At 46.8% G+C, this 25,771-nt stretch overlaps 1 protein-coding gene across 3 annotated transcripts in view; it reads right to left on the bottom strand.

Moving 5' to 3' along the window:
- The window catches only part of PPARA (peroxisome proliferator activated receptor alpha), a 78,916-nt gene that overhangs the window by 37,310 nt on the left and 15,835 nt on the right, over positions 1-25,771 (bottom strand). The gene's annotated exons all lie outside the window — the stretch shown is intronic.

Here is a 25,771-nt window from a genome sequence, read left to right on the forward strand (position 1 = left end):
GGGGCAGGCAGCTGGCAGGCATGCTGGGCACAATATTATATGTTCTCTGTGCACATGGGATGCGTCATGCAGGTAGGTGTTCCTAAAGTGACTACGCAGTGACAAATACATCTAGTGTTACAAAAATCTAAACAGGTCAGTCCCGGAGAGTGCTAGGCTGTTTCAACTCACACACAGAAGAACGCTCTCTACGTGGGCACTTTCAGGCTGCAGCGTGCCCCCCAGATTCCGGTGTGGGAGTCCTGACGTCTGTGCGTGCCTGCTCAGTCGTGTCTGACTCTTTGCAACCCAGTGGATGGTAGCCCGCCTGGCTCCTCTGTCCATGGGACTCTCCAGGCAAGAATACTGGAGTGGGTAGCCATGCCCTCCTCCAGGGATCTTGCCCACCCAGGGATCGAACCCGCGTCTCCTGTGTCTCCTGCACTGGTAGGCGGGTTCTCTGCCACTGAGCCACCTGGGAAGCCCTAGGGCCCTAGAGTGGGGTTACATTTGGACATGAGAAAGGGGTGATTACATTAAGATGAGGTCTTCAGAGGGGGCCCTAATCCAATCTGGCTGGTGGAAAGAGAGATGGGGGTGTACACGGGGGGTGGGGGGGGGCAGCCCCTGAGGACACAGCGGACAGTGGCCCTGTGACCCGAGCAGAGGGGCCTTGAGAAGAACCAAAGCCGCCCACACTTCGATCTTGGACTCCGGGCCTCCCAGACGGTGAGAAGCAAACATTGTCGAGGGCCACAGCCCATGACCCGCCCCGGGGGTACAAAGTCAAAGCTCAGGTCCTTCCGTGCAGGCTGGCTTCACGCTGCTGCCCAAACCTCGGAAACCACTTCCTGCGACCTTCAGACCAGGGCCCGGCCTCCTGCACAATGTGGGCCCTGGTGACACACCCTCCCCACCTCACCCTGGTCACCCGCCCCCACGCCCCCGAGACCAGCGGCACGGGTCATCGCCCCGTCTAGACCCCCAGTGCCTATCCCGGCCCCCTGCCTGAACCGCCCTCCCCTCCCCGCCCTCCCGAGGCCCCTCCAAGTTCACCCCCGAGCCCGGCCCGGTCCCTCCTCGCCAGCGAGGCCGATGAGGCAACATTCAGCTTCTGAAATGGTCTCAGGGAAGCCCACGCACACATCGAGAATGGGACCCCGGGGGTGCGTGCCGCCAGTCCTGGCCGGGGCTCAGCGGGGCGAGGGGCTGTGGTCCCTCCACGACCTCGGAAGGCTGGGCTCTTGGGACCGAGGAAGAAAAGAAATGAAAGAAAGGGAAGTCGCTCAGTTGTATCCAACTCTTTGTGACCCCACGGACTGTAGCTTACCAGGGTCCTCTGTCCATGGGATTTCCCAGGCAAGAACACTGGAGCGGGTTGCCATTTCCCTCTCCAGGGGATCTTCCCAACCCAGGGATCGAACCCGGGTCTCCCGTGTTCCAGGCAGATGCTTTACCCTCTGAGCCACCACGACCGTGGACGGCTGGGCTCTTGGGACCAAGGGAGAGGACCCTGCCAAAAGCAGACCCGTGGGATGCACTTGTCAAAGCACCTCACATCTCAGCCCAGCTGCGCCAACAGCAGCTTCAAGTGCAAAGATGAAGGGATGGTTTGCTTCCTTTAGAGATGAAAAATGGGTCCAGTCCACATGCTTTTGTGAGATTCACATCTCATGCCAGGATTCTGACAATGAATGATCATAGTCAACGATAATGCCACAACAGAAAAGAAAAGGGAATCATTGAACTTCCATAAGATTAAGAAGATGTTATCATCTTTTAGGGTAAATCAGACTGGGAATCTGCACTTTTTTTATTATATTTTATATTGCATCATATTTGAATTTCTTCAAGTGGCAAGTGAGATAAAGGGATTCCTTAAGATATTATCTGGGAGGTCCCTGGTGGTCCAGTGACTATGACTTCACCCTCCAATATGGGGGGTGCAGATTCCATCCCTGGTTGGGGAGCTAAAATCCCACGTGTCTTGTGGCCAAAAAACCAAAATATGAAAGAGAAGCAATATTACAAACTCAATAAAGACTTTAAAAATGGTCCACATCTAAAATAGATTTTTTTAAAAAAGGTATTTTCCACCATGAACAAAAGGTTCCAAAGTGCAGTCATTAACTTACTACCTCCACCATAAAGTTCAACCTCAAAAATATACGACAGCCAGGCACAGGCCATGTTATCAATGGGGCCGTGACCACCTCCTCCTCTGCGACGTCGTATTCTCAGAGCTGCAAGGAAAACACACGTGGAAGCAGCCTTGTGTTCCTGCAAACATCCTATGTTTCAACCAGGCGCGCCCAGATCCAGACGAACTCAACTCCGACTACAAACAATGTCAGTCTCCCCGGCGTTCCAACAGGGCGTTGGAATGCTCTGCCATCTTTTCGTTTTACCTTTCAGTTGCTTTCCAAGGGTACCTGAGATTTATGGAGAGAAACATCAGTGTTTCTGTTAATGAAGAGCTAAAGGATGTGAGAGTTGGACTATAAGGAAAGCTGAGCGCCAAAGAATGTATGCTTTTGAACTGTGGTGTTGGAGAAGACTCTTGAGAGTCCCTTGGACTGCAAGGAGATCCAACCAGTCCATCCTAAAGGAGATCAGTCCTGGGTGTTCATTGGAAGGACTGATGCTGAAGCTGAAACTCCAATACTTTGGCCACTTAGTATGAAGAACTGACTCATTGGAAAAGACCCTGATGCTGGGAAAGAAAGATTGAAGGCAGGAGGAGAAGGGGACGACAGAGGATGAGATGGTTGGATGGCATCACCGACTCCATGGACATGAGTTTGAGCAAGTTCCAGGAGTTGGTGATGGACAGGGAGGCCTGGTGTGCTGCAGTCCATGGGGTCGCAAAGAGTCGGACACAACTGAGCGACTGAACTGAACTGAAATGAGATCCCTGGAAGTGAGGCAACACCATGACCTCTGGCCAGAGGACCGGCCGCCACACATCACTGGACACACTGGCCCTGCCTGCTTCCAGCCTGAGCAGATAAGGGACACTGCCCTTTGGACGTTTCTAAAGGTAAAGTCGAGGCCGCGTGGCACACGGCCTACCCCGCTGGCCGGCGGTTCCTGGTAGCCTCTGCACATGTTGTCTCCACATCACTGTCACCTCTGGGATCAGGAAGGTCACGGCAAGTCCCTGCCTCTGGAGCCCACAGAACACGGCCGCCGCCTGGTCCATCAAGATGGGCAACAGGCGCCAATTACCATGCCCTGTCCCCGGGGTCCTAGGTCCTCTGGGGCTTCAGGAGGGAGAAAAAGACATCACCAATGATCTCTCAGCAGCTCCCAGTGTAGCCGAGAGGCAAGACATCAGGAGATGATGCGGATGGAAGTCAAACAGGCCTCGGTTTCTGGGCAGGGAGAAGCTAGGGAAGGAGCGGCGGGTGCTGAGGATAGGTGATAAAGCCGAGTTCCAACAGAGACGTGGGGGATGCATACTCCATCCCCCTTCCTGGACAATCCGTTCTGAGACTCGCTGGCTTCTAAATGCATTTTTCCCCCTTTCTCATCCAACTTAAGTGTTAGAACTGTATCCTGTATATGAGAAACTCGAATGTAAACTGCTAAAGTTCTACTTTTAGTAGAACATTGATCTGTCAAAATATTGATGGTCCAGTGGTTAAGACTCAGCCTTGCCAACACAGGGGGTGTGGGTTTGATCCCTGGTCAGGGAACAATTATATAACCCCACATGCCGAGCAGTGCAGTGAAAAAAGGATTTAAAACAAAATTAAATGAAAAAAAAAGAGAGAGAAATTAACAGAGTGAATCATAATCATTAAACTAAGCCTGAGAGACGAAACAAACAAAAATCTAAGCACCATTGTTTGTTGTCGTTCAGCCGCTAAGTCATGTCCAACTCTTTGCGTCATGGTGAACATAGTGAACGACAGAGTCCGAGTGGCAGGAAGAGGCAGGCTTCACAGGGGAGGTGGGCGGGTGGGCACACCTTTATCCTGAGGACGGGACCGTGCCCACGGCCTAGGCAGCCGCCTGGCACACATCACCGACCCCTCAGGAAAGGCGTGGACAGAGCGCCAGTCTGACTCTACTGGGGAAGGAGCACGCAGAGAACGTGCAGAACGTTGGGTTGCAAACCAGTGCTTTGAAGAGAGTCGGGAAGTCTCATTATCTGATTGGAATAACGAAGCGGGGACTCACTTGGCTGTTGTCTCCCAAGGGTGTTGCTGTGTCTCACCCATTTTTGCCCTCTCACGTTACTTTTTAAAGTTTTTTTTTAAAAGAATCCATTTATTTAATTAATTAATTTGGCTTATTAAATTCTTTGGCTTAGTGGTAGCATTCGGGATCTAGTTCCCTGACCAGGAAGCGAACCCAGGCCCCCTGCGTTGGGAGCGTGGAGTCTTAGCCCCGGGAACACCAGGGAAGTCTCCACACCCCCACACACATTATTAACAGAGTTTCTTGGACCTAGAAGGCCTTTTGTAAATGTTCTCTGAAATAAAGTACTAAATAAAAGTTCACCATCTAAACATATTTCTATGCTGTGACATCAGATACTAAAGAAAAAGAGCAAGTGGAATTAGGCTGGAGTTCTCTCTCAGAACCTATGTTTGACTCAAAAGGGTCCAGCTAAATAGCTGAGCAAGTGTCAGCCTTTTACTTTGCTGCTCTTTACCTCCCTCTGTTCAGCTCTGACCGTACCATAAAGCCTTTGTAGGTGATCCCTTCTCAGGACTGATCATGCCGCCTTTGAGCGACCTGCTGACCACTGTCTTCACTCAGTTAAGTCTGGCTAGACTTCATTCAGTGGTTAAAGGTAAAAGAGGGAATTTTTGTCAAAAGAGTACCATTTGTGGAGCAGACAAGCAGCTTTCAGACAAAGAATTTTTCCACTTTTCATCAACTCTAATTTACTACCTTGTCAGATTCTTTATACTTTCCTGTATACTTTATGGAGATTACACAACTATTGAGATGGCTTTTGGCTTAACTTGTTGGGTTAGGACTGGAAACAACATTTCAAAATAAACAAAATAATGCTAAAAAGCCCTCTGCACCTTTACCTTGCACCTGAAGTTCACTGAAATAGATTAATCATTAGTGCCTGCATAATGATTAACAAAGTAAGTGTAGAAAAGGCCTAGGAAACACATTTAAAACAGAAAAGTACCAGAGTATAATAAGAAGAAAACAAAGGACTGTGTATTTTAACGAATTAAATCAAACATACCAGGAGTAGTTTGCACAATAGGTTTGACTAGAGCTTTCTAGATCTTTCCCAACAATGCCTAAGGCGTGAAATTTTGTAATCAAGAGTCTGGCAGGCAGAAACGGGAGACAAAAGGATAGTTGTGAGCCTCTATATCTCTGTCTTTAAAGGTGCAAAGAGAATGTTTCCGATCATTTCCAAGAAATCTCCCTCCAGTTTTATACAAAGGTCACACTCTATCATGTAGGTGTTCCAGCACTTCAAACCCAACTCCTTCCCATATTTCTGAAAATGGAGTTAACTTTCTTAAATATAATCTTACTTTTGTGGATGGTGATACCAAAATAATTGCAGGAAAGTGGCAACTTTGGACACGCGTTGGTGTCAGCTACAATGGAATTTGAGTGAGAAGCTTGGCACAGGAACCAAAGTCAATGGCTGCAGCCACTATGGAAAACAGTATGAAGTGAAGTGAAGCGAAGTGAAGTCACTCAGTCGTGTCCAACTCTTTGTGACCCCGTGGACTGTAGCCCACCAGGCTCCTCCGTCCATGGGATTCTCCAGGCAAGAATACTGGAGTGGGTTGCCATCTCCTTCTCCAGGGGATCTTCCCAACCCAGGAATCGAACCCAGGTCTCCCGGGAGACATTGCAGTCTCTGACTGCAACTCAGAGACTTTAACCTCTGAGCCACCAGGGAAAAACAGTATGGAGTCCCTCAAAAAACCAAAAATAGAGTTGCCATGTGATCCAGCAATCCCACTCCTGGACACATATCCAGACAAAACCATAATGCAAAAAGATACGTGCATCCCCGTGTTCACAGCAGCACGATTTACAGCAGAGACATGGACACACCCTAACTGTCCATGGACAGATGAATGGGTAAAGAGAAGTGGTAAAGATATACACATGCATACTACTCAGCCATAAAAAGGAATAAAGCCAACGGCAGCAGCACGGAGGGCCTTTGAGATTATCATACTGAGTGAAGTAGGTCAGAGAGAGAGAGACAAATACTGTACGATATTGCTTACATGTGGGGTCTAAAATACGACACAACAGAACCTATTTGGGAGACAGAAGCAGACTCACAGACAGAACAGATTTCTGGTTGCCAAGGGGGTGGGGGGCTGGAGAGCAATGGTCTGGGAGTCTGAGGTTAGCAGATGAAAACTATTACACATAGAACGGATGGACAACAAGGTCTTACTGCATAGTAAAGGAACTATATTCAATACCCTGTGACAAGCCATAATGGCAAAGAACATGAAAAAGAATATATATATATATATATATATGGCTACTATGTAGCTCAGTCAGTAAAGAATCTGCCTGCAATGCAGGAGAGCCAGGTTTGATTCCTGGGTTGGGAAGATCCCCTGGAGAAGTAAACAGCAACCTACTTCAGTATTCTTGCCTGGGAAATCCCATGGACAGAGGACCCTGGCAGGCTATAATCCACGGGGTCACAGAGTCGGACATGACTGAGCAAATAAGCCATCACCATATGTGTATACATATATATATATAATGGAATCACTTTGCAGCAGAAATGAACACAACATTGTAAATCAACTCGACTTCAATTAAAAAATAAATTTTAAAAGTTGTGAGTGAAAGTCCACAGAAATGAAACTCACATTTACGACATGAACACTTTGACCCAATGAAAATGGAACCATGGGTAGTGGGGAGGACACTGAACTTCACCACTCAGACGACAGACAAGCAGCAGAGAACCAAGGACCTGGATGGTCACAAAGCTGAGCGGTGATGCTCCAGGCAAGGAGGGCCTAATGGGTGTTGGTAGGGACATCCCACAGATGGCAGGACGCGAGTCAAGCTGGGGCTCACCGCTGGGATGGGAGCCGTGTTTTGTGAACTTGGTGGACCATGTGAGTTCCCCTGAGCTGACAACCATGCTTCTCCTGGAGACATCTTAGAGGGGGACCCACAGCTCCCCGCACACAGCTCCAGGGCAGGGGTGTGGGAGCTGAGACAGGGCGGGGAGGGGGTGCAAGGAGCACTCTGGGAACCAGGCCCTCCGTAACAGTTTACTGCAGTGCTATGGGTAACAGTTACTATGGGTCCACACTGGGGCAGGGGAGGCAGCCCTGGTCCCACTGACATCGGGGACCAGAGGCTCAGAGAGGGACATGCCTTGTGCTGCCCGGACATGAAGAGAGAGAAATAAATGAGTGACGGCAGAGGCAGTGTGACGAGGGCCATCTGGGGACACCCTGAGGGCCAGGGAGCCTCCACCAAGGAGGGGATGTCCATGCTGAATCCTAAGAGGTGGCCAGAAAGAAACGCAGCAGGAGAAAAAGGGTGAGGAGGAGTTTCTAAGGAAAGGGCATAGCCCGTGTGCAGAGATGACCTGAAACATCCCTGAGTAGCTGAGAAGGTTGGGGTCATCCACGCGGAGGGCGCTGGGCCCGTGACCCGTGGCTGCACCGCAAACAACCCCACAGCTCAGCGGCTTGAACTCCATCCACTGTATTTGTTCACAGTTCTGCGGGTCAGCAACTCGGGTTGGGTTGGCTGGGTCTTCCTTGGTCAGCAGGTCGCCGTGGTTGGGGGGTCATTGGGGACGGACGCTGGGTGCGGGCTGGGCCCTTCTGACCACGTGGCCTCTATCCTAGGAGGCCAGCCCGGGCTCCTGCAGGTGCCTTCGTCTTCCAAGAGGGAGTGTGGGAGCTTGGCGACCTCACTCGTAAATACTGCATCACTTCTGCCAACTTCTGCAGGTCAAAGCGAGTCAGAGGTGAGCTGAGATCCAAGCAGTGGGGAAATGAGCCCGGTCTCCAAGAGGGCACCCCAGAGAACCTGGGACCCTTTATTGGTGCAGGGTTGGGGTTGGGGGTGGGGGCCTTCCCCAGGGGGAGAGGCCGGCAGTGCAGTCAGGGTGCATCACCGCTCACGGCTCAGGACTCAGCCTGTGGTCTCCACCTTGCAAGCAGGAAGCAGCCACAGAGGCATGCGGGCAGGACAGTGACATGGGAGGAACCGCATCGGGCTTGTCCTGGCAGCAGGTGGAATCCAGGGTTAAAGGAAAGCAGGCAAAGTGAGAAGCCCCAGGACTCCTCCAGAGGAGGTGGTAAGTGCCCCCCGTAAGAGGGGACACGCCCCCAGGGCTGATCTGGGGAGGCCTGAGGTAAGAGGACGAAGACCTAACATGGCCAGCGGGCAGGGATGGAGCAGCGAACTGGGACAGAGCCTGGGGTACACCTCCTCTCCGGCTCAGGTAACTGGGAGACACCATGAAACCGGGAACGTGAAGAGAAGAGCCGGTTCCCAGAGCCGAGAGAGTCGTGGAGGGGGAAGGTGGTGAATTCAGGGGTGGGCTGCGGTGACGGTGTCTGCAGGACACACAGGCTCAGGCTCTGTCAATGCCTCCTCTTCCGGAAAGCTCTGAGGATGTTACCAGCGTTCACCTCCTACAGCTCCTAGCAGCAGCAGCATCGGGCGGGCAGATGAAGCCCCATCCTCCTCTGGGTGACCTTAGATACCTGAAACGCAGTCTCAACAGCTGTGATGGGGTTACTAACATCCACATGCTGGTTGGCCCAAGCATGTGTGGATCGACGGGCCCGTGGTGACTGTCCCTCCTCCTTCCTCAGGTCCCCCCGCCCCACCTCCACCTTTATCCCTTAATCACGACCTTCCTCCTGCCTGGGTGGACTTTAAAGAAGGCTGAGGGCCGAAGAATTGATGCTTTTGAACTGTGGTGCTGGAGAAGGCTCTTGAGAATCCCTTGAACTGCAAGGAGATCAAACCAGTCAATCCTAAAGGAAATCAGTCCTGAATATTCACTGGAAGGACTGGTGCTGAAGCTGAAGCTCCGATACTTTGGCCACCTGACGTGACCCTGATTCTGGGAAAGATTGAAGGCAGGAGGAGAAGGGGGCGACAGAGGATGAGATGGTTGGGTGGCATCACCTACTCAATGGACATGAGTTTGAGTAAGCTCTGGGAGCTGGTGATGGACAGAGAGGCCTGGCGTGCTGCAGTCCATGGGGTCGCAAAGAGTCGGACACGACTGAGCGACTGAACAACAACAAAGGCAAGAGCAAGCTGATGGAAACATACAGAGAAAAATACCCCTCAGGTGTGCGGAGCTGAACACCAGGAGGAAGGGGAGACGAGGCAGCATTTGTATTAGATTCTACAAGTACCGGGAAGAAATGCTGGAGACCTATGAGGCCTTCCTGTTGCTGAAACAAAGTGAGACAGTAGGAAGCAGATTACTCAAGGCTGACTGATGGCGTCAGCCCGTGAATGCATTTCCACTTCCTGCCCTGCGGTGCTGAGAGCCTACACAAAGGTTTCATGGGAAAGAGAAAAGTCCCTTTATCTTTAACTTCTCCGGGCCAACTCAATGAAATCTAAGTTTGTTCTAAACCACGAGAAATCAAGTAGAAAGACAATTACTTCCGGTAGTTGTATATCCTGGAGGCTAATTTTGGCTTTATGATTTCAGAAACTTGATAACAGATGTGCCCATTATTTTCTTTTTTTTAAAAACTGTTAAAAAAAATCAAAGTATAGTTAATTTGCAATGTTGTGTTAGTTTCAGTGTATAGCAGGGTGTTTCAGTTGTACACAAATATACATATATATGTTCCTTTTCAGATTCTTTTCTATTACAGGTTATTACAAGATACTATATATAGTTTCCTATGCTATACAGTAGGTCATTGTTGTTTATCTCTTTTATACATAGTAGCATGTATCTGTTGTGCATGCGTCCTCAGTCACTTCAATCATGTCTGACTCTTTGCGACCCCGTGGGCTGTAGCCCACCAGGCTTCTCTGTCCATGGAATTCTCCGGGCAAGAATACTGGAGTGGGTTGCCATTTCCTCCTCCAGGGGATCTTCCCTACCCAGGGATCGAGTCCACATCTGTCGGTGTCTCCTGCATTGCAGGCAAATTCTTTTTTTCTTTTTCATTTATTTTTATTAGTTGGAGGCTAATTAATTACTTTACAATATTGTAGTGGTTTTTGCCATACAGTGACATGAATCAGCCATGGATTTGCATGTGTTCCCCATCCCGATCCCCCCTCCCACCTCCCTCCCCATCTGATCCCTCTGGGTCTTCCCAGTGCAGCAGCCCTGAGCACTTGTCTCATGCATCCAACCTGGGCTGGTGATCTGTTTCACACTTGATACTATACTTGTTTCAATGCTGTTCTCTCAGAACCTCCCACCCTCGCCTTCTCCCACAGAGTCCAAAAGTCTGTTCTGTACGTCTGTGTCTCTTTTTCTATTTTGCATATAGGGTTATTGTTACCATCTTTCTAAATTCCATATATATGCGTTAGTATACTGTATTGGTCTTTATCTTTCTGGCTTACTTCACTCTGTATAATGGGCTCCAGTTTCATCCATCTCATTAGAACTGATTCAAATGAATTCTTTTTGATGGCTGAGTAATATTCCACAGTGTATACATATACACAGGCAAATTCTTTACCTACTGAGCCACCTGGGAAGCCCACATATCTGTTAATCCCTGCTAATTTATCCCTCCCCAGGACCATCCCCTCGGGAAACCATAAATCTGTTTTCTATGTCTGTGAGTCTGTCTCTGATTCATTAGCAAATTCACGGATATCACTTTTTAGCTTCCACAGGTCCATGATAGCACACAATCCAAGTCTTTGTCTGACTCGCTTGACTTTATGTGATCACCTCGAGGTCCGAGCCTGCCGCTGCAAATGGCAGAGACGCGGCTGGTCCAAACCGCTCTCCTTCAGCTCCCCCTTTGTGGGCTTCCCTGGTGGCTCAGAGGTTAAAGCGTCTGCCTGCGATTCAGGAGATCTGGGTTCGATCTCTGGATTGGGAAGATCCCCTAGAGAAGGAAATGGCAACCCACTCCAGTATTCTTGCCATGGGGTCGCAAAGAGTGGGACGCGACTGAGCGACTTGACTTCACTTCACTTCACTTTGTTCTGAATGAGGTCAGAGGCATCGCATTCAACACCGGGCCGCATCGGGCAAGGTCTGAGCGTCCTCCCATTTTTCCGGTCTGACACGGAGCAGCAGAGGGTCAGACACGGGGACCTCAGAGTAAAGCGGCCCTCCCTCTAGTGATAACGTTAGGAGAGGCGGGAAGTACTAGAAGTTTCTGGAGAGACAAGCCCCCGCCAGTAATGCTCTGAATGCCCAGAGCCAGCTCGGCCCGCAGAACCGTCTGGGAATTCAGCATCAGCCCTTCCGTAAACACACTCGGAGGAGCAACTTCATGGACATGGTCCCACTTTCTGGGAGATGAGCACCACTTCCGGACGTTTTCATAAACCACGCTAAGGTACAAAACGAGTCAGTGTGTCCAGCGTTCAGAGCGGCCTGCCTTCTGCTTCTCTGACTTGACTGGACCGTGACGCGTGCTCACTCCGTGTGTTCTGCTCTGCAGCAAAGGAGACAACAGTAGGAAAAAAGCCAAAATCGGGGACAGTAATATAATGTTTTCACTGGCTTCATCCTCCTCCATAAGGATAAAGAGATCGGGGAAAAATCCACTTCGTCTCTTCAGCAGTTCTATTTAGACATCTGACACACAATATTACAATTTTGTTTCTACGGTCACCGAGGGATGGTTTATCTTCAGCTTTATGGGTCTGTGAGCGTCTGTGATAGGCATATTGGGGAGACCACCGACTAAGACATCATTCTCACTCTTGAGTTCCAAGTAACTGGGAGGGGTGGAAGATAAAACATGCTCACCAGTAATCACCCCAGAAAACAGAAAACAAGATGGCACTGGGTATTGTAGACAGAGAGCTTCAGGAGAAAAACCCAGTTAGCACACTCAAAACTTAAACAGGAGCTTATCTTTGCAGAACTTCAAAATTTTTTTAATTTCTTTATTGTTTTTATTTTTTGTGATTTTTTTTTTTCAGGGTGCTGTTCAGCCTGTGGAATCTTAGCTCCCTGACCAGGGACCAAACCTGTCCCCTAGGAGCGGAAGTGTGGAGTCTTAACCACTAAACCACCAGGGAAGTCCCAAAACTACTTTTTAAAAAATTCATTTATGTTTAATTGGAGGATAATTGCTTTACAATATTGTGTTGGGGTCTGCCAAACATCAACACGACTCAGCCATAGGTACGCACATGTCCCCTCCCTCTTGAACCTCCCCCGCTCTAGGCTGTCACGGAGCACCGGTTTGAGCTCCCTGCATCTAGAGCAGATTCCCACTGGCTGTCTAGTTTCCATAACGTAATGCGTACGTTTCCACGCTACTCTCTCAGCTGGTCCCACCCTCTCCATCCCACCGTGTCCACAAGTCTGTTCGTGTCTGCATTTCCATTGCTGCCCTGGGAACAGGTTCATCAGTACCGTCTTCCTAGATTCCATACACACGCCTTCATACACGATAATTGCAGGACTTCTTTCTTTAAATTCAAGCTTTAATCTTAGCCCAGAGAGTAGGAAGTGTGAGTTCTGGAGTCACCAGAACCGCCACAGCCGCGCAGGAGTTGTGTGACTCTGGAGCTGACTTACCAAGTCCCTGAGGGCAGGAGGATACAGGCCATCATCTCCCAGAAAGCAAAGCGAAACGGCAGATGGAAATGGGAGAAGACAGAGGAGAGCGTGAGCGGAGCAGTCCAGGGGCGAGACTCATCCAAGCAAAGATGTCCCAGAGGGAGGGAGGCGGGGAGGCGGGGCAGAAGAAACGATCTGGGCGGAGGAAACGGTCCGCAAGAACCGCTCTCAGAACTGAAGGCTGAGTGTTCTCAGGTCCCCGGTACAATGGGTGAATGCAGACCTACATCAAGGCAGAGCACGGGGAAATGCTGGAACACATTGGGACCAAGAGAGGCCAGCAGACCCTTCAAGCTTTCAGAGGGAGAACACGTGCCCCATGCAAAGCGTCAAATGCAGTAAGTCCTCTACATAGGGATGAACTCCATCCCCACAGCACATCTGTAAGTCCAACAAGGTTAGCCGAGATACCCAACCAGCACAACAGGCTATATAGTGGTCGTTTTAGTCTCGAAGTTGTGTCCAACTCTTTGCGACCCCATGGATTGTAGCCTACCAAGCTCCTGCCCATAGACTTTACCAGGGAAAAACACTGGAGTGGGTTGCCACTTCCTTCTCCATCAGATCTTCCCAAACCAGAGACTGAACCCATGTCTCTTACACCTCCTGCACTGGCAGGCAGACTCTTTACCACTGAGCCCCTAGGGAAGCCTGGGCTATATAGTACTGCACTGCAATAGGCTTGTAACACTTTCACACAACTAACACCTAAACACAAATAAATACAAAAAGTAAGGAAAACACTTTTAACCTTACAGTACAGTACCTTGAAAAGTGCAGTAGTGACTGCAGTAATGAAATTAAAAGACGCTTGCTCCTTGGAAGGAAAGCTATGCCAAACCTAGACAGCGTATTAAAAAGCAGAGGCATCACTTTGCCGACAAAGGTCCATCTAGTCAAAGCTATGGTTTTTCCTGTAGTCATGTATGGACATGAGAGTTGGACTATAAAGAAAGCTGAGGGCCAAAGAATTGATGCTTTTGAACTGTGGTGTTGGAGAAGACTCTAGAGAATCCCTTGGACTGCAAGGAGATCCAACCAGTCCATCCTAAAGGGAAGCAGTCCTGAATGTTCATTGGAAGGACTGATGCTGAAGCTGAAACCCCAATACTTTGGCCACCTGATACGAAGAACTGACTCCTTGGAAAAGCCCCTGAGGCTGGGAAAGATTGAAGGCGGGAAGAGAAGGGGATGACAGAGAATGAGATGGTTGGATGGCATCAGAAACAATGGACACGAATTTGAGCAAGCTCTGGGAGATGGTGAAGGACAGGGAGGCCTGACGTGCTGCAGTCCGCGGGGTCGCAAAGAGGTGGACACGACTGAGCGACTGAAGAGCAACAACAGAAGAGCAGCTGGCTCGAGCAGCACCAGCTACATCACCGCCGCTTTTACACTTGCTTCTGGACATCCGCGACTTGAAATAGAGACACTGTACGACGGTACTCACAAGCACAACCACTTGCAGAGGACGCACGCACACAACCATGTACACCAGATACCTGAACCAGCTGACACGACTGGACACGTCAACGCACGTTCAAATCTTGGAAAGTGTGCAACCTGAAGGCTCATATGTAGGCGACCTGACTTACTGCTTCAGAATGCATTTGAATTTCTCAACAGCAGCACTGGAAGCAGAAGACAGCAGGACAGCACGTCTACAGTGGGGAAAGGAAGGGGCTCCCAATCGTAACTCAACATCCAGGTGAACGGGCCATGAGGTGGGAAGGTAGGAAAGCTCCGGTGTATTCTTTTAGCGCGGTAACTGTGCCTCTCTCTGAGACTTTGGAGTCTCTCCCTCCCCTGATAACCCGGTACTTATTTCATCTCACAGGCAACGATGGGGGAATGTGTTTTTTAAATGGAGTTATAAAATTCAGCTCAAGCATCTCTTCTAGCCATCTAACCTGTGGTAAAATGTTGAAAGTTGCTCCTATCTCAGCTGCTGTGGTTTTATAGGCTCTTATGCGTCAACTTGACATCATCTTCGGCCACCATGCAGACACTGTGCTGCCCTAAATTAGAGATTTTGTTGCCGTGGATGATGGAGGCTAATGCTCCTTGAATCTTGATCACGTGTCAAGCGTGCGTTAACTCGCTCCATCCTCGCAGCAACCCCATGAGGAAGGTCGTGTGAACATGCTTCCTTCAGAGGTAAGGTAACTGCAGTACAGGGAGGTTACAGTCCCGGGCCCAGGGTCTCAGCACGAGTGGGGCTGGGGTTTGATCCTTGCCAGCCAGCCTCCAGTGTCCGCTCCTAACCCACCACACTGTTATCCTCGGCAGAGTTTATGGTGTAACATCTTCCAGGGCTCATGTCTCACAGCCTTCTGGTCAACTACTATGATTTTTGAGATTTATCGTCTAGTTTCTGAATTACCCGCAAGCTGTTTTTCCTTCCCAGTTTAATCTATGTTAAGAGCAGACACTCTGTTGTAGGAATGTTATTCTTAACTAGACTGTCTAGTAAAGTTTAGAGCTGAGAAAAAAAACAGCATCATTTCAATTTGTTTATTAAGTGGACATTGGAGGTTTAAAGTCATGGCAAAGTGAAACATAGATCATTAATGGAATTCCCATTTCTCATGCTGCTGTTTGGATGTTAAGTGGAAAATTGTCTACTCAGCTTTGCCAGTGGAGTCATTTTTGCAAGTGTCTTTACGTTGGGCCATGTGAGTCTTATGCCATGACTTCAGGGCCAAGCCTACAGTTTTAATGCCAATTATGAGTAAATCATTTTTTGTTTGTTTTTTAGTGTCGGCTTTACTGATGTATAATTGGCATACAATAAACTGTACATATTAATTTTTTCAATTTGTATTATTTTTTTTTAATGTAATTATTTTTCTGTGTCGAGTCTGAGTTGCTGCCCGCAGGCTCCAAGGAGCTCATTAGTCAAAGCACACAGGCTCAGTTACCCTACAGCACATGGGACCTTAGATTGCTGACCAGGGAATCGAATCCGTGTCCCCTACATTGGAAGGCAGAAGCTTAACCACTGGACCACCAGGGAAGTCCCTGTATGTGTTTATAGTATACGGTTGGAGAAGTTTTGATATATGCACACACCTGTGAAACCACCATCGCTATCAGGATAGTAAAAACATCTGTTGCCCCCAGAATTTCTTCCTGCCCATCTGTAACCTCTCTCTCTCTCTCACACCTCTGGACCCCCACCCTACTGATCTGCTTTCTGTCACTACAAATTATCTGCATTTCCTCGAGTTCTACATAAATAGAATCATTCAGCGTATACTCTTTTTGTCTGTTTCCTTTCACTCAGCGTACTCCTTTGAGATTCATTCATGTTGTTGTACACATCCAGAGTTCATTCCTTTTCATTGCAGAGTAATATTCCATTCACCTGTGGATGGACATTTGGACTGTTTCCAAGTTTGAGTTATTACAAACAAAGCAGCTATAAACATTCATGTATCAGTCTCTATATGGACAGATGCTTTTTTTCCTCTTGGCTAAATACCTGGGTGTGGGATTGCTAGTTCAAATGGTAGGTATTTAAGTTTTTAAGAGATTGCCAAGCTGTTTTCCAAAGCATTTGCATTGTTTTTCATCTCTACTAGCAGTGTATGAGAGGTCCAGTTCCTCCATGGTATGGCCAACATTTGGTATGGTCACTCTTTTGAATCTTAGCTCTTCTAATGGGTCTGTAATAGCACCTCATCAGCTCTGTGAAAACTGTGAAATCCTAGTACAGGGATTGTAGGTTTAATTTGCATTGCCCTGGCAACTAATGAAGTGGGGCATTTGTCTCACGCTCATTGGCTACCCACGTATCTTCTTTGGTGATGTGTCAGTTCAAATCTCTTGCCCATTTAAAAACTGGGTTATTTTCTTAATGAGTGAATTTCCTAAGTTTTTCCCCTGTGTTCTGGCTATAAGTCCTTTATGAGGCTTACGCTTTATGAAAACTTATTTTCAGTCTGTACCATTTTCATTTTCCCAACACTGACTTTTGAAGAGCAAAAGTTCATTTTGATTAAGTCCAATTCATCAGTTTTTTCCTTTTGTGGATTGTGTTATTGGTGTCATAACTATGAAATTGTTGCCTAACCCAAGGTCACGTAGATATTCTTAATTCTTGCTTTCTCCTAGAAGTTTTATAGTTCTAGATTTTACATTTAGATCTACGATCCATTTTGAGTTCATTTTTGTATATGGTGTGAGGAATGGATCAAAGTTCATTTTGGGCACATGGATAAACATGAAAAGATTGTCCTTTCTCCACTGAACTGCCATTGTACCTCTGTAAAAAAAACAGTGATTTCTCTTAGTAGCAAATATGGAATTTCATCAAAAGCTTCTTCTACATCTATTGAAATGAACATGTAGTTTTTTTTTTCATTCTGTTAATTTGGTGAATTAGGCTAATTTTTGATGGTTAAACCATCCTTACATTCCTGGGCTGAACCCATTTGGCTATGATATAACATTTTTTTATACATCATAGATTCAATGACCTAAACTATAAATTGGAATTTTTGTATCTGTGTCCAGAAGGGATTTTGGTATTTAGTTTTCTTTACTTGTAATGCCTTTGCCTAGTTTTGGTATCAGATTAATGCTAGCCTCCTAGAATGAATTGGAATGTACTTTTTTGGAAGATTTTGTATAGAATGGTATTATTTATTCTTTAGGTATTCGATAGAATCTACCAGTGAAGCCATTTAAGCCTGAGGTTTCTTTGTAGAAAGATTTTTAACTACAAATTCTATTTATTTAATAGATGTAGGGCTAGATAGGTGATCAATTTATTCTTGAGTTTAGTTTTGGAAATACGCATATTTCAAGTAACTTGTCTTTTTATCTGAGTTGTCAAATTTGTTGACATAAAGTTCATAATGTTTTCTTATTATCCTTTTGATAGCTGTAGAACCTGTAGTGATGTCACCTCTCTCATTGCAGATATTAGTAGCTTGTATCTTTTCTTCTTTTTCTGAATAAAACAAGCTAGAAGTTTATCAATACTATTTATCTTTTCAAAAGAACCAGCTTTGTATGAATATTTCATTGGTCTTCTCAGTTATATTTGGCTTTCTATTCATTGATTTTACCCTGATCTTTATTATGTCCCTTTTTCTATTTACATCAGGTTTAATTTGCTCTTCTTTTTCTAGTTTCTTAAGGAGTTCTTTCTTCTTTAGTTAAATTTGCATCTAAGTACTGCTATAGCAGATTCCACAAATTTCAACATGTTGTTTTTAATTTTCATTCATTTCAAAATACTTTCTAATTTCTTCTTTTATTTCTTTTTTGATACATGGCTTATTTGGAAGCATGCAATGTAATTTCCAAATATTTGGTGATTTTTCACTCATGTTTTTGTTAGTGACTTCTAATTTAATTCCATTATGTCAGAGAATCTACTTTATATGACTTAAACCTTTTAAAGTTTATTGGGATATGTTTTATGGCCCAGAATACAATGTATCTGGTAAATGTTCTGCATGCACTTGAAAAGGATGCATATTCTGCTGTTGTTTGGTAGATTGTTCTATACAAAAATGTCAGATCAAATTGTTTGATAATATTGTTCAAGTCTTCCATATCCTTGTTGATATTCCCTATATTTAATAAATTATCTGACTATAATTTCATATTTTTCTGTTTCTCCTTGCAGTTCTATCAATTTTTGCTTCATGTATTTTAAAGCTCTGTTATTAGATACATAAACTTAAAGAACTATAAATCTTCCCAAAGAACTGACCCCATTATTTCTTCAAATGCTTTCTTTCTGTCCCCGTTTTTCCCTAGGGTCTCCAATTATGCATATATTAGGCAGCTGCTGTTCAACGATAGAGATGGCTCTTTTCATTTTTAAAAATCATAATAACTATTTTACTGCTTATATTTGGCTTTCTAGTCATTGATTTCACCCTGATCTTTATTATGTCCTTTTTTCTACTTAAATCGGGTTAAATTTGCTCTTTTTTTTTCTAGTTTCTTAAGGAGTTCTTTCTTTCGTCTTTTCCAGTAAAGTGCTTAATGTTATAAATTTGCATCTAAGTACTGCTATAGTGGTACTTGGAGAAGGAAATGGCAACCACCCCAGTGCTCCTGCCTGGAGAATCCCAGGGACGGAGGAGCCTGGTGGGCTGCCGGCTATGAAGCGACTTAGCAGCAGCTTAATCTAACATATATACACATCAGTATATATCAGTCCTGGGTAAGTTTCAACTCATTGATCCCCACCCCCCAATTATGGATCCTCTTTTCTGGCTTTTTTGCTTATCTAGCAATCCTTGATTAGATGTCAGACATTGTAATTTATTTTTTACCTTGTTCAGTGCTGAGTAATTCTGTATTCCTATAAAGATTCTTGAGCTTTCTTCTAGGATGTAGTTAAATTACTCAGAAAAGATCCTTTTGTATATTAATTTTGAGAATCGTCAGATAGGATCACAGCAGCATGTAATCCAGTGCCACTCTCCCCCTACTGGGGCAAGATCTTTCTGAGTACTCTGTCCAATTCCTCTTGAAGTATGAGGTTTTCCAGACTGGCAAGTGGAGACAGGCACTGTTCCCAGCCCCATGTGCGTGCCAGGCACTATTCCTGGCCCAGCTTGACTGCTGGGCACTGATCCTTCTAACCCGCCCAGACAGTTCTTTTACTGGCCTCAAGCAGTTTTCCTCACACGCCTGCATCAAGCAGCACTTAGCAGGCATCCATAGCTTTCTCCTCTGGTCCTCTGCCCTGGGAACACTGACACTTCAGTCTCTCCAGACTCTCAGCTCCATCTCCTCAACTTGAAGACCCTGCCAAGCTCTGCCCAGGCTCCTCCTCTGGCACCACGGCCTGGGGACTCACTTACATCATACCTCTCACCTTGTTTGTCTTCAGCGCCATTCATTGTCTGACGTCCAACGTCTTGAAAAACACTGTTTCAAATATTTGTCTGGATTTCTGGTTGTCTCTGGCAGAAGAGTAAATCAGCTCCATTCCATCTTAGACAATGGAGCCAATCATTTTTACACACACAGAATAAGTTGGTTACAAGGTCACAACCACTTTCTCTCAATCTTTTTAACGTGAAATATGAAACTGTTAACATAAAGTTATATGACCCATCAATGGCACTGGGGTATTTACACCAGTGACATGAAAATTTATGTTCACAAAGAAACCTAAACACATACCAAGGGCACAAGTTCCAAAAGGAAAAAACAAATTGGATGTTGAAGTTTTTTTTAAAAGTGTGCTATAAACATTATCATCAAGAAAGTGAAGACAACTCACAAAATGGGAGAAAAATGTGAAAATCAAATATCTGACACAAGACTTCTATCCAGAACATATAAAGCACTCTTACAACTCAACAACAAAAAGGCAGATACCCAATTTAAAAATGGGCAAAGGATTTAAGTAGACATTTCTCCAAGAGAGATATACAAATGGCCAACAGATGCATGAAAAGATGCTCATCATCTTTGGTCTGGGAAAAGCAAATCAAAACCACAGTGAGATACCACTTCACATCCACTAGAATGACTATGATACAAAAGACAGACAATAACAAGTATTGGTGAAGATGTGAGGAACCTGGAACCCTCACACATTGCTGCTGAGATTGTAAAATGATGGAGCCATTTGGAACACTGTTAATCATAGTTCTTCAAAAAGGTTAGACATAGAGCAACCACATGACACAGAAATTCCACTTCTAGAGAAACGAAAACATACATCTCCACAAAAACTTGTACCTGAAACGTTCATAGTAGCATTATTCATCACTGCCAAAAAGTGGAAATTTCTCACAAGTCCACCAACTGATTACTGGATAAATAAAACATACTAGGCCAGCAAGCACATGTGCTGCTACTTCAGCTGAGTCCGACTCTTTGCGAACCCACGGACTATAGCCCGTCAGGCTGCTCTGTCCGAGGGGATTCTCCAGGCAAGAATACTGGAGCGGGTGGCCATGCCCTCCTTCAGGGGATCTTCCCGACCCAGGGGTCAAACTCACATCTCCTGAATTGGCAGGCAGGTTCTTTACTACTACCGCCACCTGGGAAGTCCCAAAATGTACTATATCTATACAATATTCTTGGTGACGAAAAGAAGTATTGATTCGTGATACAACATGGATGACCCTTGAAAACATTATGCTAAGTGAAAGAAGCCAGTCACAAAAGACCGTGTATTGGGTAAATCCATTGATATGAAACTGTCCATGATAGGCCAGTTGTAGAGACAAAGTAGGTTAGTGGTTGTCGAGGGTTGGGGGTGGGGTGTGCAGGGAATGAAGCATGATTGTTAGTGGGTATGTGGTTTCTTCCGGGGGTGATGAAGATGTTCTAAAATTAGATTGTGGCAATGGTTGCACAACCCCATAAGTATAATGGAAACCATGGAATTGTGTACTTTAAACCATTGTTTAAACATACCAGTTACATACCAGTGTATGGTATGTAAACTACATCTCAATGGAGCTATTTAAAACCTGCACAGCACCTTTATTCATAATAACTCATAACTGGAAAGAATCCATGTGTCTTCTGATGGTGAATGGTTCCACAAACTTGGTACATCTGTTCCACGGAATACGATTCAGCAAAAAAAGGAATGAACTATTAATATATCCAATAACCTGTATGAATCTCATGAGAGTTACGCTATATGAAAAAGCTAGCACCAAAAGGTTACATGCCATTTTTTGTTTGTTGTTCAGTCATTAAGTCCTGTCTGACTTTTTGTGATCCCATGGACTGCAGTCCTCCATTATCTCCCAGAGTTTACTCAAACTCACGTCCATCGAGTCGGTGATGCCATCCAACCGTCTCATCCTCTGTCACCCCCTTCTCCTCCTTCCCTCAATCTTTCCCGGTATCAGCGTCTTTTCCAATGAGTCGGCTCTTCGCCTCAGGTGGCCAAAATATTGGAGCTTTAGCATCAGTCCTTCTAATGAATATTCAGGGCTGATGTCCTTTAGGATGGACTGGTTGGATCTTGCTGTCCGAGGGATTCTCAAGAGTCTTCTCCAGCACCACATTTCAAAAGCATCAATTCTTCGGCGCTCAGCCTTCTATTGGACGCATTATGTACCACTCTCGAAATGACACAGTGATAGAAATGGAGAATAGACCACCAGGGTAAGGAGGAGGCTGGGTTTGAGAGATCGATGTGGCTCTGAAGGCAACGAGAATGTTCTGGACACAAGACTATATCCTGGCTATGAAGCAGCACTGTGGTCTTATAAGATGTTTCCACGGGGGAATCAGTGTAAACAGTATGGGGATCTCTCTGAATTATTTCCTACAACTGCATGTGAATCTACAATCAGGTCAAATTTCAAAGGTTTTTTTCATTTTAAAAAAGTACTAAAAGGGAGATAAATTAGGAGTGATATTTTCAGAACAGGTGAGCTCAGACTCACATTTCTGATCTGCAGCTTGGTAAATAAACATGGTAATGAACGTAGCTACAATCCAGATGGGAGAACTTGTCCATTTTTGTTTGTTCACTTTTTTTTTTTCCACTTGGAAGTAATTTCACTTACAGAAAAATTGCACACGCATGCAGAATAGTATAAAGAACACTGTGAACTCTGTACTCTTTATCATATTCACTGATGATTAACATTCTCCCCACTTGCTCTGTCTTTGTAGGCAGGTAGCCATACTGTGTGTGTGTATTTGAAGCATGACTCTATCTCCCTCAATAACAAAGTACCTATTTTCTAAGAATCAGGATATTCTCTTATACACTAGAGTATGTTTATCTACAGGACACTTATCAATTTCAGGAAACTGAATGGAGATACAAGACTTTAAGATTCAAGGTCAGATTTTCATCAGTTGATCCAATAATATCCTTGACATTATTCCCTCCAGTACAGGATCTAGCGTGGGGGTCACCTACGGCATTTCGTTGTCACTTCTCTTTTAATGTGAAATGCTTCCGCTGCTTTTGTCTTTTCATGAAAGTGACTTTTCAAAGGCTCACCATTTCTACTCCTGTTTTTAAATAGAATGTAGACACTGCTTTAGGGGAATGGCAACCCACTCCAGTATTCTTGCCTGAAGAACTTCATTGACAGAGGAGCCTGGTGGGCTACCACCCACGGGGCTGCAGAGTCAGGCATGACTGAGCGAGCATCACGCACATAGTGGCTTGTGTTTCGGTAGGTGTCCAGGGAGAAGAGCCAGCACTTCTGCAGAGCCTCTAACTTGAGATATCACAGGGTCCCTTCCGGAGCTGGGTGCTTCAGCTGCCTCGTAGCCTCTCTAGCAACTTTTGTCCGTGTGCCAGCTGGAAATGTTTGCCAGGCCTTCCTATGTGGAACTAGAGGTTCCCAGAGCCACATAGCTTCCATTCCTATTCACCATGATGAATAAAGCAAAACTGAAGACACGATTATTCTGTAAATTCCCAAATAAGAAGAGGATGACCTGACGCTGATTTTCAGCAGCTCTATAATTCCAACATTTAGCGAATGCTGGTAACAAGCAACCAAGGGCCCTCTTCTGTAGCGGGCTGTAGATCAATTGCTTTTCTAAAGAAACCAGGATGAATGCGACTTAAAGTGACAAGGACACGACAGGAACAGAAGCAAAATCTGTTTAAGGGAAACTGAACCCACTGCTATCAAGTCAAACTCTGCATGGAAATAAGAGAACCGGGAACTCTACGCAGGGTTTATTCATAAGACCCAGTGCCAGGGCTTACGAGGAGGAGATGGTCCTATATCTGCGGTAACTGGCTATTCGCATCCACTGGACCAAATCTGGGAGGGGAGCGGGCTCAGGTGTCGATTAAAGCACCAACATCTGACGCGCAGGAGGCTCCGCTCAGCAAGGCTGCCAGGGGAGAGCAGGTCTGGGGCGGGAACAGCTGCCCACACGCCTCATAAGCAGCATGCCCTGCCGTGACCTTGGTCTTAGGGCTGACAGAGTTGCAGCCTAGAGTCTTTTGGATAATCTGGTTTGCTTGCTTCTTATTCGTTTTGATAGATTGCTTTCTTTCTAATTACTTGCCTCTGTTCTGTCTCCGCCCAGCCCATGGCATCACTCCCCTCCCCTCCCTGGACTTCGGCTACACCCTCCTAACTGGCCGGCTAGCCAGCCGCTCCCCTCTCCGAGGGTCTCCTGCTGCCAGGTGCATCCTGAAGTCCCGCCCTGATGGCCTCACCCCTGCTTTACGCATCCCTCTGAGGAGCATGGCTTCCAAATCTCTGGACTTACAGGTAAGGAAGGACATGACAACCCACTCCAGCATTCTTGCCTGGGAAGCCCTCCACACACAGGAGCCTCCAGGCTACAGTTCGTGGTGTTGCAAAGAGTTGGACACGACTGAGCACCTGAGCATGAGCAGACCGAGGGAAAGCATCACCCAGGGTCACACGGCCGCTCATCCGCCAGTGTCTGCCCCACGCGGGGCTGCGTCCACATCACCTGGCGGCCCAAGCTGCTCTTTGCCGGGCCCTCGGTGAGCCCCGAGAGCCTCACGGCCGGCCTGTGGCTTCCGTCCCTAGCCCCAGACGTCAGCAGAGGGAGCCTGGACCAGCTGAAGAGCGGTGTGCGGCAGTCCCCGACTCAGACCCTGCTCCCGGGGGCGCTGCGTTCACAGAGCGCACAGCCAGAGCACTCACAGCCCCCCACGGCCCTCCAGGGGACCTGCTGCCACCTCCCTGCCGGGGCCCCGTGTCCTCCGCATGCTCCTCCGGTGAGCCTGGCCCCGGCTGCCCTTGACCCAGGGACGCTCCCCCCTGCAATCTGTGCAGCCTCTCACCTTCCAGTCCTTTCTCAGACGTCATTTTCTCGGCGAGGCCGCTTGGCCATCCTTCCAGGGCCCTGGTCCTTCCCTGCATGCACGCCCGCCCGCCTGCCCACACACAGCATCTCTGAACACACCAAGCCGAGCACAGACGTGTCCACTGGGCTGATCGTCCATCTTTCCCCACCAGAGAGCCAGTTCTCCAAGAAAAGAGATTTGTGGATTTTTGCTCCTTTATGTATCCCCCGACCGATGCTTAAGAATGATGCCTAGCACAGAGAAGGAGCTTAATAAACATCTGCCGAAGTTTTATACTAAACTGATCCAAAATCTCTTCATTCCCCTTTGCAACCCTGTGTTCCAAAATAAACTATTCAGGGTCTTGCCAAACCCACCTCCTAATTTCCAGCCTCTATACTTTACCCTAGTAGTCTGCCTGGAATGCCTCCCATTCTCATACATGTTGGGGGAAGTTCAAATACAATTCCTCCCTGAAACTTCCCTGGATTCATCCAGATGGAAGGACCCCAACCCTCACATCACAGGAATTGATTGAAATCTATTGATGTCTATTGTTTGGCCCCCTGATGCACAGAACTGACTCATTGGAAAAGACCCGATGCTGGGAAAGATTGAAGGCTGGAGGAGAAGGGGACAACAGAGGATGAGATGGATGGCATCACCAACTCAATGGACAGGAGTTTGAGTAAACTCTGGGAATTGGTGGCGGACAGGGAGGCCTGGCGTGCTGCAGTTCATGGGGATGCAAAGAGTCAGACACGACTGAGCAACTGAACTGAACTGATTGATGTCTAAATGCCCAGCTGACCTGGGACTCCTTAAGGCAGTGTTCACACCCCAAAAGGCAGGTGTTCAATAAGTACAGACTGATTCAATCTAACATCAGTGCTACACTCTGGACATTGATCCCTTTCTTAGAAAAACGCTCATATCATTTTAAGCAATGAACCAGAGAAAGTTTACGTGGGGAACACAACCAGGGGTCAAAGGGCATGGAGCGGGTGCTTTTCTGAAGAAACGGGTTTATGCAACTTCAAGTGACAAGAAAGGTAAGGGAACAGAAATGATCCGTTTAAGGGGAAGAAAAGATGGCAAAGCTCCTGAAGCACGTTGGAAGGCATTCTGGGGAGCGGTGCACGCAGGGCTGTCGGGGCCGATTAAACCGTCTGCAACCCGTTTCCAGAGTCCACGCCGTTCAGCCGAGCACAGTCGAGATGCCCACGTGGACCTGGTGGTGAGCTCAGAGGTCACTTTCCCCTGTTTGGTACGTGAGGCCTTTCTAGAGA

The sequence above is a fragment of the Dama dama genome, chromosome 22 (assembly GCF_033118175.1).
Source record: "Dama dama isolate Ldn47 chromosome 22, ASM3311817v1, whole genome shotgun sequence".
Classification (NCBI taxonomy): domain Eukaryota; kingdom Metazoa; phylum Chordata; class Mammalia; order Artiodactyla; family Cervidae; genus Dama; species Dama dama.